A 19,726-nucleotide genomic window follows, 5' to 3' on the forward strand; every position below is an offset into this window, starting at 1 on the left:
TCTCATTCAGTATGTTGCCTTTTTATTTTGCCAATGGTTTCATTTGCTGTGCAAAAAAAATTTAAGTTTGATTAGATCCCATTTATTTATTTTTGCTTTTAGTTCTTTAGTCTTAGAAGACGGGTTCAGAAAAATATTGCTAGGATTTATGTCAAAAAGTGTTTTGCCTATGTTCTTTTCTAGGATTTTTATGGTTTCTGATCATACATTTAACTATTTAATCCATTTTGAGTTTATTTTTTATATGGTGTGAGGTAATGTTCTTATCTCATTGTTTTACATGTTGCTGTCCAGTTTTCCCAGCACCATTTGTTGAAGAGACTGTCTTCCTCCATTGTATATTCTTGCTTCCTTTGTCAGAGATTAATTGATTGTAGTTTAGAGGGCTTCACTCTGGGGTCTCTATGCTATTCCATTGATCTATGTGTTTGCTTTTGTGCCAGTACCATGCTGCTTTGATTACTGTAACTTTCTAGTGTAGTCTGAAGTCTGGGAGGGTGATAACTCCAGCTTTTTCTTTTTTTTTTTAGGATTGTTTTGGCAAAATTCAGGGTCTTATGTTATTCCATATGAAGTTTAGGATTATTTATTCTAGTTCTGTAAAAATGTCATAGGCATTTTAAAATAGGTATTGCATTAAATCTGTAGATTGCTTTTGGACTTATGTCCATTTTAACAATATTAATTCTTCCAATTCAACAACATTGGATATCTTTCCGTTATTTTGTTCCATCTTCAATGTCCTTAATTAATGTTTTAGTTTTTGGAGTATAGGTATTTCACCTCCTAGATTAAGTTTATTCTTAGATATTTAAATTTTTGATGCAATTTTAAACAGAAATTTTTTACATCCTCTTTCTAATAGTAAATTATAATGTGTAGAAACTCAAAAAATTTCTGTATACTAATCTCGTATACTGCAACTTGCTGAATTCACTTATTAGTTCTAATATTCTTTGAGTGGAGATGTTAGGGTTTTCTATATAAAGTACCATGCCATCTATAAATAGTCACAATTTTACCTCTTCCCTTCCAATTTGGGTGCTTTTGTTTCTTTTTCTTGTCTATAAATGAGCAATGGCAAGTGAAGTTAGGACCTCAGTATTCTTGGTTTGCTATACCAAAGGTAGAGCCTCTGTCCCATATAGGAGTTGGGCATAGGTATGAAACACCTTCATCTTTAGCACACTTACCAGGAATTTAGCTTCTTCCAATTGGAGTTGTAGGGTTAAGAAATGTTGATGGTCTGACCCCCAAGGTGAGATACAGTGACCTATGATTTGGAGATACCTGTCAAGTTGAGCTGGGAGTTGGTGGAGAAGGAAAGTTTCTTAAATACTGTGGACTATCTCTGTTTAAGTTTTAGTAGATTTTCCTGAATAAACATTTCTTATAATTAGTACAATTTCCAAAGATATTAAATGGTTGGATTTTCTTCCTTTTTTTTCTTTTTAATGAGTGAGCTCTGCTTGTTTCACTGGGAAATGTATCTGTGGTGCTCTTTATGCTGTCTTCCTGTAAATGGACTACTCTAGCTAATTTGATGCAGTAAACATGTGTGCAAGTTTCTGACAGAAGAAGAATTATGAGTAGTTTTAACTGCATTCATGAGAGTGATTTTTGTTGTTTTGTTTTTGTTTTTGCTTTTGTTTTCAGTCTTATATAAATGATGAGAATGATTATTTCAGTTCTTAGTAAGCAAAGAAAAAATATCCAACCACACATGGTGTGGGAAAACCTCCCCTTTGAATAACTTCTGAGTTAAAGAGTAAATTGAAATCAGTACTTAATGGTATGCAGAGATCCATTAACATATGTGAGATAAACAAAGTAGGTAAGTTACAGCCTTCAAACAGATTCCTTACTAAACAATGCAATATAAAAATTTTAATTTTGCTCAGGTTAAAAAAAATAACAAAATACACCTAAATAAAATTGAAAAACATATGTGTAAAACAGCAAAAATTAATGGACAAATTCCCTTTGTGAAAAATCCAGAAACAAATTGAAAGGTCCTGTACCTCCAGTGAACACAAAAGCAAACTATTATAAAATATAATACTGCACTTGAAAAAGTAAACTAGTAAACTTAGTAAATTATTCTAAGTGAGATCTTTGATAAAGTAATAAAATTTATGAATCATCAGCTAATATATTCCAGAATAAAGAAGAGAAAAACACACAATAACAATGAAAAACAAAAGGTAATAAGAAAATACTCCAAAAACAGAAGAAATAAAAGTAAATCATTCTGTGACATTAATACAAATTTAAATAAAATAATTAAACTAATAATTACAAAAAAAAGACTCAAGAAGCAATAGAAAATCTAAGCCCATGACTATTAAGTAGGAAATATTCAAAGGGTTATAGCATAAACAATATCTGGCTCAGAGAACTTTGCAGGTTGGTTTTGAAAAATATTGAAGAAGCTATTTAATTCTGGAGGTATTTAAACTATTTCTAACTATAGACATGAAAGGATAATTCTGGAGCTATTAAAACTATTTCTAACTATAGATAATTCTGGAGCTATTTAAACTACTTCTAACTACAGACATAAAAGGTAAATTGCACAATTAATTTCAACAATCAAGATTAATTGATATATGTGTAAAGAGCTTAACACATTGCTGGTGCACAAAAAATGTTTAAGAGTACTTGTTATGACTTTTAAGTTAACATTTATTAAGGGGAGCACAGTTTGCCAGATGATGAGCCAAGGTTTAACAGATAACAAGAGAAATTGAAAGAGAAGTTTATTACTCATAGGTCTTAGAGGAAATGCAAGGCATACCTTGAGGGGTCACACAGAGAGGTCAATGCAGGGTGCAGAAAGAGTGATAGAACCTGGGCACATGCTTTTATTAGGGTCTGTGGGTGGAGTGCTTTGTGCTGCAACTAAAACCTGGCACAGCCTAAAAAAATAAATTAAATAAATAAATAATTTTAAAAAATTGTCAAAAGTCAAAGTCAGAAAATTTTGAAGGCATCTAGAGAAAAGTGACTTGTTGCACACAAGGGAAAGCCCATATTTTTTTAGCAGACTTTTCAGCAGAAATCTTGCAGGCCAGAAAGAAATGGGATAATGCATTCAAAATGCTGAAATTAACAACAAACCCCCGCTGCTAAACAATTATTCTTTACCCAGCAAAGCTGTCCTTCAAAAAGGAAGAAGAGCTAAAGACTTTCACAGACAAAAGCTGAGGGACTTTAACATCAATAGATTTGTCTTACAAGAAATGTTAAGTGAGTTCAAGTTGAAATGATAGTATGCTAAACAGAAACGTATTAGCTTAAGAAATTATTAAACCTATTGGTAAAGGTAAATATATAGACAATTACAGAATACTGTATAACTGTAATGGTGGTGGATATATCACTTTTAACACCAGAATAAAAGTTAAAAAGCAAAAGTATTAAAGCTAAGTGTAACATAACTTATATACATAACATATTGTATATAAGTATATACAATATATACAATATAATAGATGTAAATTGTAACAACAGTAACATAAAAGTGGAGGGAGAAGTTAAAGTTTAGTATTTTTGAATGCAATTAACTGAATGTATTATCAACTTAAAATAGACTACTGTAATTATATGATATTTTATGCAAGTCCCAAGGTTACCACACAAAAGAATATAGAAGCTACACAAAAGAAAGAAAGGTATCAAAATAATTTTTGTATCAATACAAAAATCATCCAAGCACAAAGAAATAGGAAGAGAAAAAAGACAGACAAGATAACTACAAGATAAACAAAAAACAATTAACAAAATGACAATAGTACATCCTTCTCTATCAATAATTACTTTGAATGTAAATAAATTAAACTCCCCAATTAAGAGACTAAGAATGGCTTAATGATATAAAAAAATGAGCTGTCTTTAAGGAATTCATTTTAGATTTAAATACACACATAGGCTAAAAATGAAGGTATGGAAAGATATTTCATACAAGTGGTAAACAAAAGAGAGGAGGTGTGGCTATACTTATATCAGACAAAATAGATTTTTAGTCAAAAACTGTCATAAGACACAAAGAAGGACATTATATAATCATAAAAGAATCAATCCACCAGGAAGATGAAACAATTATAACTACATATGTTATATGTACCAAACATCAAAATACCTAAATCCATAAGGCAAACACTGACATAATTGAAGGCAGAAATGGACAACAATACAATAATAGTTGGAAGCTTCAATACCCAACTCTCATTAATGGATAGAACAACAATAAGGAAACAGAGAAGTTGAAAAAATTTATAGACCTAACAGACATATATAGGACATCCCACTCAACAGGGGCAGAATGTAGATTTTTCTCAAGTGCACATGGAGCTTTCACTGAGATATATCAGAAAACAAATCAACAAATTTAAGGAAGATTGGAAGTATACCAAGTATCTTTTCTGAACACAATGGCATGAAACTAGAAGTCAATAGGAGATGGAAAAGGGGAAAATTCACAAATATGTGGAACTTAGATGACACACTCTTGAACAATTACTATATCAAAGAAGAAGTAAAAAACACAACATACCAGAACTTTTGGTATGCTGCAAAAATAGTACTGAAGAGAGAAGTTTAGTGTAATAAATGCCTACAATAAAAAAAAGAAAGCTTTCACAATTCAATATCACAAAAACAAACAACCCAATCAAAAAATGGGCAGAAGACCTGAATTGACATTTTTCCAAAGAAGGCTTACAGATGGCTTACAGACAAATAAAAAATGCTCAACATTGCTAATGTGGTATATATACAATGGAATACTACTTAGCCATAAAAAAGAATGAAATTCTGCCATTTCCAGCAATGTGGATGAACCTAGAGAATGTTACGCTTAGTGAGATAAGTCTGAAAGAGAAAGGCAAATACTGTATGATATCACTTATGTGAGGAATCTAAAAAATAATACAAATGAATGTATATGAAAACCAGAAACAGAATCATAGATATAGAAAACAAACCAGCAGTTGCCAAAGGGGAGAGGGAAAGGAAGAGGGACAAATTAGGAGCATAGAATTAAGAGATACAAACTATTATGTGTAAAATAGATAAGCAACAAGGATATGTTGTATAGCACAGGGAATTATATTCCATTATCTTATAATAACTTCTAATGGAGTATAATCTATAAAAATACTGAATCACCATGCTGTACACCTGAAACTAATATAATATTGTAAATCAACTATACTTAAATTTAAAAAAAAGAAGAAAGCTTTTACACAAAAAGCCTACTTTCACATTTTTAATTTTTTCATGGAACTAAAAATTGCAGAAAAAAACTAAGCTCAGCATTAGAAGAAGGAAGGAAATAACAAACAGTACAGTGTAAATAAATAAAATAGAAAAACAATACAAACAATTAAACTAAGTGATATTTTTTAAAATGATGAACAAAATTGACAAACCCTTAGCTGTACTAAGAAAAAAGGAACAAAGACTCAAGTAAAATCAAAATTGAAAGAGGAGATTTTACAAGTGATGACACAAAAGTAAAAAGGATCATATGAGACCACTATGAATAATTATATGCCAACAAACTGGACATCCTAGAATAAATTAATAAATTCCTAGAAATATACAACTTACCAAGACAGAAACATTAAGAAATATTAAGCCTAAACAGGTATATAACTAGAATGAAGATTAAATCAATACAGTAAGTCCCCTACATACAAACGAGTTCCATTCTGAGAGCACGTTTGTAAGTCAAATTTATTCCTAAGTCCGACAAAGTTAGCCTAGCTACTCAACTAACACATTCAGCTATATAGTACCGTACTGTAATAGGTTTATGATACTTCTCACAAATAATACATAAAAAACAAACACAAAAAATAAAGAAAAAGTAATCTTACAGTACAGTACCTTGAAAAGTACAGTAGTACAATACAACAGCTGGCATAAAGGGGCTGGATCTTATATATAAAAAGCCCTAAAGATTCCATTTAAAAAGCTGTTAGAATTAATAAAGAAATTCAGCAAAGTGCAGGATACAAAATCAACTTACAAAAATCAGTTGAATTTCTATACACTGACAATGAACTACTTAAAACATACATTAGAAAAATAATCCCATTTACATTAGTGCCAAAAATATAAAAATACTTAGGAATAAATTTAAGAAGGTGAAAGACTTGTATACTGAAAACTACAAAACACTAATGAAAGAAATGTAAAAAAAAAACTCAAACAAATGGAAAGATATCCCACATTAATGGATTGGAGCATTTAAAATTGTTAAAATGTCTATACTACCCAAAATGATCTACAGATTCAGTATAACCTGTATCAAAATCCCAATCACATTTTTTGTAGAAATAGAAACAAACAATTCTAAATTTTATATGGATCCACAAAGTGTCATGAATAGCCAAGTCAATCTTCAGAAAGAAAAGCAAAGCTGGAGTCATCATACTTCCTGATTTCAAAATTCACTACAAAGACACAGTAATCAAAACAGTATGGAGGGCTTCCCTGGTGGCGCAGTGGTTGAGAATCTGCCTGCCAATGCAGGGGACACGGGTTCGAGCCCTGGTCTGGGAATATCCCACATGCCGCGGGGCAACTGGGCCCGTGAGCCACAATTACTGAGCCTGCACGTCTGGAGCCTTTGCCCCGCAACAAGAGAGGCCGCGATAGTGAGAGGCCCGCGCACTGCGATGAAGAGTGGCCCCCGCTTGCCACAACTAGAGAAAGCCCTCACACAGAAACGAAGACCCAACACAACCATAAATAAAGAAATAAATAAATAAATTATAAAAGGTCACCAGAGATATCAGCTTCATTTAAAAAAAAAAAAAGTATGGAACTAGCATAATGATAGACATATAAACCAGTGGAATAGAATAGAGGGCACATAAATAAATTCACATACATATGGTCAATTATTTTTTACAAGCATGCCAATAGGGAAAGCATAGTCTCTCTGACAAATAATGCCGTGAAAACTGGATATAAACATGCAAAAAAGGAAATTGGATCCATACATTAAAACAACTCAAAGTGAATTAAAGACGAATCATAACACCTGAAACTACAAAACTCATAGAAGAAAACATATGGGGAAAGACACACGTCATTGGTCTTGGTAATGACTTTATAAATATGGCACTGAAAGCATAGGTAACAAAAACAAACAATTTGGACTACCTCAAACTCAAAATGCCCAACATCACTAAACAACAGGAAAATGAAATTCAAAACCATGAGTTATCACCTCAGAGCTGTCTTGATTGCTATTATTAAAAAAAAAATGCAAAATATGTTGATGAAGATGTAGACAAATTGAAACCCTTGCACATTGTTGGTGGGATTGCAAAATGGTGCAGTCTTTATGGAAAACAGTATGGAGATTTATCATAAAAATTAAAAATAGGACTATCATGTGGTCCAAGAATGTCACTTCTGGATATTTATCTAAAGAATCTTGAAGGGATATTAGCACTTCTTTGTTCATTGCAGCATCATTCACAATAGCCAAGAGATGCAAACAACTTAATCTGTGGATGAATGGTTAAAGAAAATATTGAATATACATACAAGGTATTGCTATTGTTATTCAGCCTTAAAAAAAAGAAATTCTGCAATATGTTACAGTATGGGTGAACCTGGAGGATAATATAAGTGAAATAATCTAATCACAGGAGAACACTTATATGAGGTATCTAAAATAGTAAAACTCACAGAATCAGAGAGTGGAATGGTGGTGGCCAGGGGCTGGGATCAGGGATGAATGGGGAGATGCTCATCAATGAACAAAAAGTTTCATTTACTAAGATGAATAAGTTCTATGTATCTGATGAACAACATTTTACCTATAGTCACAATAGAGCATTGTACACTTAAAAATGTGTTGAGTGTAAAGTTCATGTTGTGTTCTAACTACGATAAAATAAATATTTTGAAAAGTAGTATTCTGAGGAGGGATTCATATATTTTTACTGACAAAGGGGTTTATGGCACAAAAAAGGAGACTTCTGTTTGGCAACCTCTTTTCCATGGCTCCAGCTTTATGTTTCAGTATTACCATTTCTTTTTTGCCCCTTCGGAACTCATGATGGTAATTCCTTCCTTTTGTTGCTAGTTGCCAGGTTCCTCACTCTGCTTTGTTGATTCTCTCAGTTCTGACACAAAACTGTGAATAGCCCTTCATTAACTTCTCTCAAATTCCCAGCTAAATGGGTCTTCTGTTTACTGTGAAGAGTAGTAGCAAATATATTATTCTGCCATTTAGGGTCAGGATTTCTTCTGAGGCATAGTAGGCAGGGGAGGTAGCCTTATATGGTTTGATATAAGTTGCATCAATACAGAGCTCGTTTGCTAAGTATATTTTACTTGTATTATGAAATACTAAGATTACATAGTAATGCCTTTTAGATAAACTAGCACACTTTTCAAATGTTCTTCACTTTAAAATTAAAGTGTTCCATGAAGGTCTAACATACTCAGTTCCTTAAAGGTCAGTATGATTTTTTTTTATTAGCCAGATACATTGCTTTTTTACCGTTGAAATCCTGAGTACTGAAATATGTTCAAATATTACAAAAAGGAGATGTAATTCCAAAAGGTAAATTTCCTCTTCTCTCTACTTTTCTATTTTGTCATGGGCCATCTATGCCATCATTTATCAAGGAAATATAGGAAGTTGTATTTCTTCACCTTTGAGTTTTAGTGAACAAATTACAAACTTTACACAGTATAATTATAAGCATATATTAAATTGTACCCCTCTATTCTGGTTTCTACTTGGGTTTGGATGCATGAAGAATATCAAGACTTGGGAAGAGTGTGTGCACTGTCCTCTGGATCATTATTGATCTCTGCTAGTGTCTCACCACACTTAGTTTGTGGTGCCACCCTTTACCCCTGCCTTATCTATTTTGTTGCAACTGATCCTGCCTGAGTTTTGGTTAGGTGCTAACATTGACTGCTGATATCTTTGGACACTGCTGTGGACTCTATTCTTAAGGATCACAGAGCCCTCATTGTCTTAACACCAGACATATTTGGGTCATGTACTCTCTCAATACTTTTACAATTTTAGAGCATGCAGAAATACTTTTACATTTTTAAACCATGCAGAAACTTCTGTTTCTCTTCCACAGCCTACCAGAACACTGTGAAATAGAGAAAAGAATCATCTCAGATGATAACCTTTTAACCTAAACAACATGCAAACCCTCCATTAGAATGTGAGAACCATGGTCTCTAGCCATTTCATGTTGACATGTTACACACTGTAATGTTTTCTCCCAGAGTTCCAAATAAAAAATGATGCAAAAACCCATTCTGCTTTTTACTTGAACTCATAATTTCATAATTCTATCTTTCCATATGACCAATGACCAAGGGGCTTAGTCTTGTCTGCTTTGAATATTTATATCTTCTTCCTATGCCCATGTAGTTATTTTCTTGCTTCCTCCATGGTAGACATTGCCTTTTTATCAGATATAGTGTCTCTCTCTAATTTATGGTGAAGTTTCATAAATTCTATAATCTAATTTTTCAACCTTAATCATTGAGATTTTGAACCATAATATTTGGACAATTCTGAGAAAATAATTTTCTCTTTGAATTGTCCAGCTTTTGAAATTAAAAGCCAGGATTTTCATACAAATGTCTTCATTTTTTGATTAAAAATAGTCTATTTTGGAATCCAAAATGAGTAATTTTAAAAAAAGGTATCTTTATATCCTTTCAAAAAAATTTTCATATTTCTTGAGGCAGTTGGTGCCTCTGGCCTAATGGGAGAAAGGGGAGAATTATATATGAGAAAAAAATTTAAGAATTCTAATATATTTCACGTCAGTTATTTTGCTACATGTTCCATGCATGTGAGTCTCCTTGTCTCACTAAATTACAAACAAAATGTAATGTAGAGAGACCTTCAAGATGGCGGAGGAGTAAGAAGTGGAGATCACCTACCTCCCCATATACATCAAAACTATATCTACATGTGGAACAACTTCTACAGAACACCTACTGAACACTGGCAGAAGGCCTCAGACTTCCCAAAAGGCAAGAAAATCCCCACGTACCTGGGTAGGGCAAAAGAAAAAAAAAAACACAGAGACAAAAGAATAGGGATGGGACCCACACCTCTGGGAGGTATCTGTGAAGGAGGAAAAGTTTCTACACACTAGGGAGTCCCTTCACTAGTGGGGATGGGAGGTGGGCAGGGAGGAAGTTTTGGAGCCATGAAGGAGAGCACAGGAACAGGGGTGCAGAGTATAAAGTGGAGAGATTCCCGCACAGAGGATCAGAGCTGACCAGCACTCCAGACTGAGAGGCTTGTCTGCTCACCTGCTGGGACGGCTGGGGGATGCGAGATGAGGCTCGGGCTTTGGAGTTCAGATCCCAGGGAGAGGACAGGGTCTGGCTGCATGAAGACAGCCTGAAGGGGGCTAGTGCACCAGAGCTAGCAGGGAGGGATTCTGGGAAAAAGTCTGGACCTGCCGGAGAGGCAAGAGACCTTTGTTTTGGGGTGCACAAGGAGAGGGGATTCCTTCCCAGTGTGCCCACAGAAGACAGAGCACTGCCTCAGTGAGCTCCAGAGATGGGTGTGAGGCATGGTTATCAGCTCAGACCACAGAGACGGGCATGAAATGCTAAGACTGCTGCAGCTGCCACCAAGAATCCTGTGTGCAAGCACAGGTCACTATCCACAGCCCCTGGGAGCCTGTGCAGCACGCTACTGCCAGGGTCCCGAGATCCAGGGACAACTTCCCTGGGAGAACAGACGGTGTGCCTCAGGCTGTTGCAATGTCACGTCAGCCTTTGCTGCCTCAGGCTCACCCCACAATCCAATTTTGACTACCATACCCCTCCCTCCCCTCAGACTGAGTGAGCAACACAGCTCTAATCAGCTGCTGCATTTAATCTCCTCCTGTCTGGGCAGGGAACTGATGTCTGAGGGCGACCTACATGCAGAGGCAGGGCCAAAACCAAAGCTGAACCCCAGGAGCTGAGCGAACAAAGAAGAGAAAGGGAAATTTCTCTGTGCAACATCAGGAGTAGCAGAATAAATCCACACAATCAACTTGATAAACCATGCATCTGAAGAATACCTGAATAGACAATGGAATGTTCCCAAAATTGAGGTGGTGGACTTTGGGAGCAACTGTAGACTTAGGGTTTGCCTTCTGCTTATAATTTGTTTCTGGTTTTATGTTTATCTTAGTAGAGTATTTAGTGCTTATTATCACTGGTGGATTTGTTTATTGGTTTGGTTGCTCTCTTCCTTTTTTTTAACATATAGATATATTTTTTTCCCTTTTTCTCTTTTTGTGAGTGTGTATGTGTATGCTTCTTTGTGTGATTCTCTCTTTATAGGTTTGCTTTTAAAATTTGTCCTATGGTTCTGTCTGTTCATTTTATTGGTTTTGTTTTCTAGTTTGTGTTTTGGTTTCTCTCTTCCTTTTCTTCTGAGCTGTGTGGCTGGCAGGGTCTTGGTGCTCCAGCAGGGTGTTGGGCCTGGGACTTCAAGATGGGAGGGCTGAATCAAGGATATTGGACCACCAGAAACCTCCCAGCCCCATGTAATATCAATCAACGAAGGATCACGAAGAGATCTTTGTCTCAACACTAAGACCCAGCTCAACCCAACGGCCAGTAAGTCCAGTGCTGAATGCCCCATGCCAAACAACAAGCAAGACAGGAACACAAACCCACCCATCAGCAGAGAGCTTGCTTAAGTCATACTAAATTCACAGACACTCCAAAACACATAACTGGATGTGGCCATGCATGCCATAAGGACAAGATACAGCCTCATCCACCAGAACACAGGCACCAGTCCCCACCACCAAGAAGCCTACACAAGCCACTGAACCAACATCACCCACTGGGGAAAGACCAAAAACAATGTGAACTATGAACCTGCAGCCTGTGAAAAGGAGACCCCAAACAGAGTAAGTTAAACAAAATGAGAAGACAGAGAAATATGCAGCAGATGAAGGAGCAATGTAAAAACCCACCAGACCAAACAAATGAAGAGGAAATAGGCAGTCTACCTGAAAAAGAATTCAGAGTAATGATAGTAAAGATGATCCAAAATCACGAAAATAGAATGGAAAAAATAGAAGAAACATTTAACAAGGACCTAGAAGAACTAAAGAGCAAACAAACAATGATGAACAACACAATAAATGAAATTAAGAACACTGTAGAAAGAATCAGTAGCAGGATAACTGAGACAGAATAACAGATAAGTAACCTGGAAGATAAAATAGTAGAAATAACTGCCACAGAGCAGAATAAAGAAAAAGGAGTGAAAAGAATTGAGGAAAGTCTCAGAAACTTCTGGGACAACATTAAAAGCACCAACATTTGAATTAAGGGGTCCAAGAAGAAGAAGAGAAAAAGAAAGGGTGTGGGAAAATATTTGAAGAGATTACAGTTGAAAACTTCCCTGACATGGGAAAGGAAATAGCAATCAAGTCCAGGAAGTGCAGAGAGTCCCATACAGGATAAATCCAAGGAGAAACATGCCAAAACATATATTAGTCAAACTATCAAAAATTAAAATAAAAAAAATATTAAAAGCAGCAAAGGAAAAGCAACAAATAACATACAAGGGAAACCCCATAAGGTTTACAGCTGATGTTTCAGCAAAAACTCTGCAAGCCTGAAGGGAATGGCAGGACATATTTAAAGTGATGAAAGGGAAAAACCTTCAATGAAGATGATTCTACACAGCAAGGATCTCATTCAGATTCAACAGAGAAATTAAAACCCTTACAGACAAGCAAAAGATAAGAGAATTCCGCATCACTAAACTAGCTTTGCAACAAATGCTAAAGGAAGTTCTCTAGGCAAGAAACACAAAAGAAGGAAAAGACCTACAATAACAAACCCAAAACAATTAAGAAAATGGTAATAGGGAAATATGTATCGATAATTACCTTAAAGGTAAATGGATTAAAAGCTCCAACCTAAAGACACAGACTGGCTGAATGGATACAAAAATGAAACCCATATATATGCTGTCAACAAGAGACCCACTTCACACCTAGGGACTCATACAGACTGAAAGTGAAGGGATGGAAAAGGATATTCCATGCAAATGGAAATCAAAATTAAGTTGGACTAGCAATATTCATATCAGACAAAATAGATTTTAAAATAAAGACTATCACCAGAGACAAAGAAGGACACTACATAATGATCAAGGGATCATTCCAAGAAGATGATATAACAATTGTAAATATTTATGCACCCAACATAGTAGCATCTCAATACATAAGGCAAATGCTAACAGCCATAAAAGGGGAAATTGACAGTAACACAATAATAGTATGGGAATTTAACACCCCACTTTCAACAATGGACAGTTCATCCAAAATGAGACTAAATAAGGAAACTTAAGCTTTAAAAGACACATTAGACCAGATAAACTTAATGATATTTATAGGACATTCCATCTAAAAGCAACAGAATACATTTTCTTCTCCAGTGCTCATGGAACATTCTCCAAGATAGATCATGTCTTGGGTCAAGAATCAAGCCTCAGTAAATTTAGGAAAATTCAAATCATATCAAATATCTTTTCCGATCACAGTGCTTTGAGACTAGATATCAATTACAGGAAAAAATCTGTAAAAAATACAAACACATGGAAGCTAAACAATACACTACTAAATAATCAAGAGATCACTGAAGAAATCAAAGAGGAAATCAAAAAATACCTAGACACAAATCACAATGAAAACACGAAAACCCAAAACCTATGGGATGCAGCAAAAGCAATTCTAAGAGGGAAGTTTATAGCAATAGTCCTACCTGAAGAAACAAGAAAAATCTCAAATAAACAATGTAACCTTACACCTAATGCAATTAGAGACAGAAGACGAACAACAACACAAAAACCCAAAGTTAGCAGAAAGAAAGAAATCATAAAGATCAGATCAGAAATAAATGAAAAAGAAATGAAGGAAACAATAGCAAGGATCAATAAAACTAAAAGCTGGTTCTTTGAGAAGATAAGCAAAATTTTAAAAAAAACATTAGCCAGACTCATCAAGAAAAACAAGGGAGAAGACTCAAATCAACAGAACTAGAAATGAAAAAGGAGAAGTAACAACTGACACTGCAGAAATACAAAGGATCATGAGAGACTACTACAAGAAACTATATGCCAATAAAATAGACAACGTGGAAGAAATGGACAAATTCTTAAAAAAGTACAAACTTCCAAGGCTGAACCAGGAAGAAATAGAAAATATGAACATACCAAATACAAGCACTGAAATTGAAACTGTGATTAAAAATCTTCCAACAAACGAAAGCCTAGGACCAGATGGTGCGACAGGTGAGTTCTATCAAACATTTACAGAAGAGCTAACATCTATCATTCTCACACTCTTCCAAATTATAGCAGAGGGAGGAACACTCCCAAACTCATTCTAAGAGGCCACCATCGCCCTGATACCAAAACCAGACAAAAATGTCACAAAAAAAGAAAAACACACACCAATATCACTGATGAACATAGATGCAAAAGTCCTCAACAAAATACTAGCAAACAGAATCCAACAGCACATTAAAAGGATCATACACCATGATCAAGTGGGATTTATCCCAGGAATGCAAGGATTCTTCAATATACACAAAACAATCAATGTGATACATCATATTAACAAACTGAAGGAGAAAAACCATATGATCATCTCAATAGAGGCAGAGAAATATTTCAACACCGATTTATGAAAAAAATCTGCAGAAAGTGGGCATAGAGTGAACCTACTGCAAAGTACTAAAGGCCATATATGGCAAACCCACAGTAAACATTGTTCTCAACGGTGAAAAATTGAAACCATTTCCAGTAAGATCAAGAAAAAGACTAGGTTGCCCACTCTCACCACCATTATTCACCATAGTTTTGGAAGTTTTAGCCACAGCAATCAGAAAAACTAAATAGATAAATGGAATCCAATTGGAAAAGAAGAAGTAAAACTGTCACTGTTTGCAGATGACATGATACTATACATAGAGAATCCTAAATATGGTATCAAAAAACTACTAGAGCTGATCAATGAATTTAGTAAAGTAGCAGGATACAAAATTAATGCACAGAAATCTCTTGCATTCCTATACACAAACAGCAATAATTCTGAAAAAGAAATTAAGGAAACACTCCCATTTACCACTGCAATGAAAAGAATAAAATATCTAGGAATAAACCTTCCTAAGGAGACAAGAGACCTATATGCAGAAAACTATAAGACACTGATGAAAGAAATTAAAGATGATACAAACAGATGCAGACATATACCATGCTCTTGGATTGGAAGAATAACATTGTGAAAATGACTATACTACCCAAAGCAGTCTACAGATTCAGTGCAAAACCTATCAAGCTACCAATGGCATTTTTCACAGAACTAGAACAAAAAATTTTAGTTTGTATGGAAACACAAAAGACCCCTAATAGCCAAAGCAATCTTGAGAAAGAAAGACAGAGCTGGAGGAATCAGACTCTCTGACTTCAGAATATATGACAAAGCTACAGTAATCAAGACAGTATGGTACTGGCACAAAAACAAAAATATAGATCAGTGGAACAGGATAGAAAGCCCAGAGATAAACCCATGCACTTATGGTCACCTTATCTTTGGCAAAGGAGGCAAGCATATACAATGGAGAAAAGACAGCCTCTTCAATAACTTGTGTTGGGAATACTGGACAGCTACATGTAAAAGAATGAAATTAGAACACTTCCTAACACCATACCCAAAAATAAATCCAATATGGATTAAAGACCTAAATGTAAAGCCAGACACTATAAAACTCTTAGAGGAAAACATAGGCAGAACACTCTATGACATAAATCACCGCAAGATCCTTTTTGAACCACCTCCTAGAAAATGAAAACAAAAAGAAAAATAAACAAATGGGACCTAATGAAACTTAAAAGCTTTTGCAAAGCATTAAACAAGACAGAAAGACAACCCTAAGAATGGGAGAAAATTTTTGAAAATGAAGCAACTGACAAAGGATTAATCTCCAAAATATACAGGCAGCTTATGCAGTGCAATATCAAAAAAACAAACAACCCAATCAAAAAATGGGCAGAAGACCTAAATAGCAATTTCTCCAAAGAAGATATACAGATTGCCAACAAACACATGAAACAATGCTCAACATATTAATCATTAGAGAAATGCAAATCAAAAAATCTACAAACAATAAATGCTGGAGGGGGTGTGGAGAAAAGGGAACCCTCTTGCAGTGTTGGTGGGAATGTAAATTGATACAGCCACTATGGAGAACAGTATGGAGGTTCCTTAAAAAACTGAAAATAGAACTACCATATGACCCAGCAATCCCACTACTGGGCATATACCCTGAGAAAACCATAATTCAAAGAGAGTCATGTACCAAAATATTCATTACAGCTCTATTTACAATAGCCAGGACATGGAAGCAACCGAAGTGTCCATCGACAGATGAATGGATAAAGAAGATGTGGCACATATATACAATGGAATATTACTCAGCCATAAAAAGGAATGAAACTGAGTTATTTGTAGTGAGGTGGATGGACATAGAGACTGTCATACAGAGTGAAGTAAGTCAGAAAGAGAAAAACAAATACTGTATGCTAACACATATATATGGAATCTAAAAAAAAAAAAAAAAGTGGTCATGAAGAACCTAAGGGTAAGCTGGGAATAAAGATGCAGACCTACTAGAGAGTGGACTTGAGGATACGGGGAGGGGGAAGGGTAAGCTGGGATGAAGTGAGAGAGTAGCATTGACATATATACACTACCAAATGTAAAATGGATAGCTAGTGGGAAGAAGCGGCAGAGCACAGGGAGATCAGCTCGGTGCTTTGTGACTACCTAGAGGGGTGGGTTACGGAAAGTGGGAGGGAGACGCAAGAGGCAGGGGTTATTGAGATATATGTATACATATAACTGATTAAGTTTTTTATACTGCAGAAACTAACACAATGTTGTAAAGCAATTATACTCCAATAAATATGTTGAAAAATGTAAATTATATTAAAACATGCAGTAAAACCCCTTACTCTTTCTAATTATGCTATTTGATTGAAAGTTCAGGAACTTAGAGCTGTTGATGTAATGTTGTTTGAATAAATAATTATTATGGGAAGTCAATTAGGTGGCATGTCAATCTAGAAATTGAGAAAATGTATTTTTTCTAAAAATATAAAGGGGTTTAGGTCTGAATTACATTAAAATTATATAAAATTATATTTTAAAACCTATGGTTCTCATATTCTAAATGGGTAGGGGACAATAAACTTAATTATAAGTAAACAATATAGAATATTAGAAGATGGTAGGCGGTATGGGGAAAATGACCGGGCATAATAGGGCAAGAGGCATCAGAAATGTGGGGGCTTACAATGTTCAATTTTCAATAGTGTGTTCAGTGGCTTGAAAGAGGTGAAGGAATTAGCCTTGTGGAAATTTGGGGGAAGAGCTAGAGAGTGGGTAGAGGGTAAGGGTAATAATGACAACAAAAGCTTTTGAAAAGGCTATATGGGGAAAAGATAGAGAAGTAGAAAAAAGAAGAGAGAGATAGCCAGAGAAACAACACAAAGAATTTATGAGGAGAGGTAGAAGTTAGGTATAAATAGAAGGAAGGTAGAGGTGGTACAGGGTAAGTATAGGGGAAAAGCCAGTGCAAAGACAGGAATGTTCCTGTCTTGTTAGAGAAATAAGGAGAAGGCAGGTCAAGGTAGAACATAGTTTTTAAGTGAGAGAATAGTATGAGCTGAAGATAGAGGGTCTGACAACATTGCCTTTTAAACGATTGCAAGAACTTTTAATTTTACCTTGAGTGAGATAGAAACTCACTGGAAAATGTTAAGCAGAAGAGAGGTATGACAAGACTCTTTTGGAATGACCAATATGGCTTCAGTGTAGAAAATAGAGTATAGCAGGGGTGGTGGCCAAGATAAAGACTAACTAGAGGCTATTTGCATAACTTAGATGTGATATAATGGCTTAGAACAAAGCAGTAGCAGTTGAAGTGGTGAAAAGCGGTCCAGTTTTGGATGCTTTCTTTTTTTATGGAAAAGATGACAAGGTTTTCTTATGGACTGGAAATAAAGCATAAGAGAAAGGCATCAATGATAAAAAAAAAAGAAGAGACTGCGAGTTTCTTATCATTTCTCCCTTCTTCCTTAATAATAAAATTTCCTTATTGAATCTGTCAGTGTTCTCAAGTTAAAAGTAGAATGAGGAGGGGGAAGTGGAGGAAGAGTAGGAATTACATTTCCCAGCTTCTCTTTTGAATCGAGGTGGCCATGGAAATGCAAGATTAAAATTTTGGGGGTGGATCTTCAGGTAAAGCACTTTATACTATGTATAAGTAAGCAAAAAAATATATTGTATAGCACAGGGAATTATAGCCATTATCTTGTAATAAATTTTAGTGGAGTATAATCTGTAAAAATTACTGAATCACAATGTTGTATACCTGAAACTAATATAGTATTATAACTCAATTATACTTCAACTTTAAAAAAAAAAGCACCTTAAAAGGAATTGGTTCAGTTAAGATGTTTATCTTGTTGCCCTTGTCATTTTCTTCTCTTTGCTCCCTGGAATGTGGACAAAAATACCAAGGTGATTGTAAAAAACGTATCTTAAACCCTTAAACAGATAATAGCAATTGCCCATATCTAAAAAACATTTGTTACATTGGAAAAATAACCCTTATATGTCTACCCATGTAATTAGGTCTCTGTTTCTTGTATCTTAGCTCAATTTCTAACTAATGCACATGAATTCAAGGTTTTTTCCTGAGCAGCTAAAATAATGGCATTGCCACTTACTGAGAAGGGATAAACCAGAGAGAGGAGCAGATTTAGAAGGAAAGCCAGGAGCTCAGTTTTGCATGTATTAAGTTTGAGATGTCCATTAGATATCCAAGTGAACATTTTCACTAGGTAACTTGACAGATGAGTCTGGATATCATGGATAACGCTTAGAGATCAATTATGGCAAGTGCACAGATATTTGTGAGCTGTGTCTAAGGCCAGGACAAACCCCATAATTTCTAAATGTTATTGATTTATTTAAAATAAAATTTACTTCATATCGTTATCTTTATTTCCTTTTATGTACAATTAGGTAAATATTAGTTCATAAATAATTTATAAAAATGGATGAATATTCTTTCTGTTTCTTTTATCATAGTGGCATCACAATGGAAACTAAATTTAATAAAATTTTCAGTTAACATCTTAAAATTTTTGTAATGTTCTAGGTGTCTATTTATTTAAATCATCCTGGACAAAAACTATTTGTAGTATAATAAATTACTTAATTAAAATTTATTTGTGATACTGTTCATTTGTAGCAAAGGATCATGTATACATATATGTTTTTGTATTTTAAAATATATATGTAAATATGGTGGACAAAAATGTTAATGGTTCTATCAAAGCACATAAAGAAAATATCCCCATATTTATGGCTGTTGATTAATATAACCAGCCAATAGATCTACCTGAAGTTTAGGAATATATCAGGAAGGAAAATAGTAATGAAATTAGCTGTGAAGTTATATTACCTACTGAAGACCATTCGACTTAAGCAGCAATCTTAGTATTGCTGATCTAGCACTGTTACAGAGGTATGGGTGCTTATATTTCCAAAGATTTTCTCTATAAAAATCTTGCTCTGCACAAGCAGAATGTCAAAATTTCCATTCACATTTT

The sequence above is a fragment of the Eubalaena glacialis genome, chromosome X, assembly GCF_028564815.1.
Source record: "Eubalaena glacialis isolate mEubGla1 chromosome X, mEubGla1.1.hap2.+ XY, whole genome shotgun sequence".
NCBI classification, from domain to species: domain Eukaryota; kingdom Metazoa; phylum Chordata; class Mammalia; order Artiodactyla; family Balaenidae; genus Eubalaena; species Eubalaena glacialis.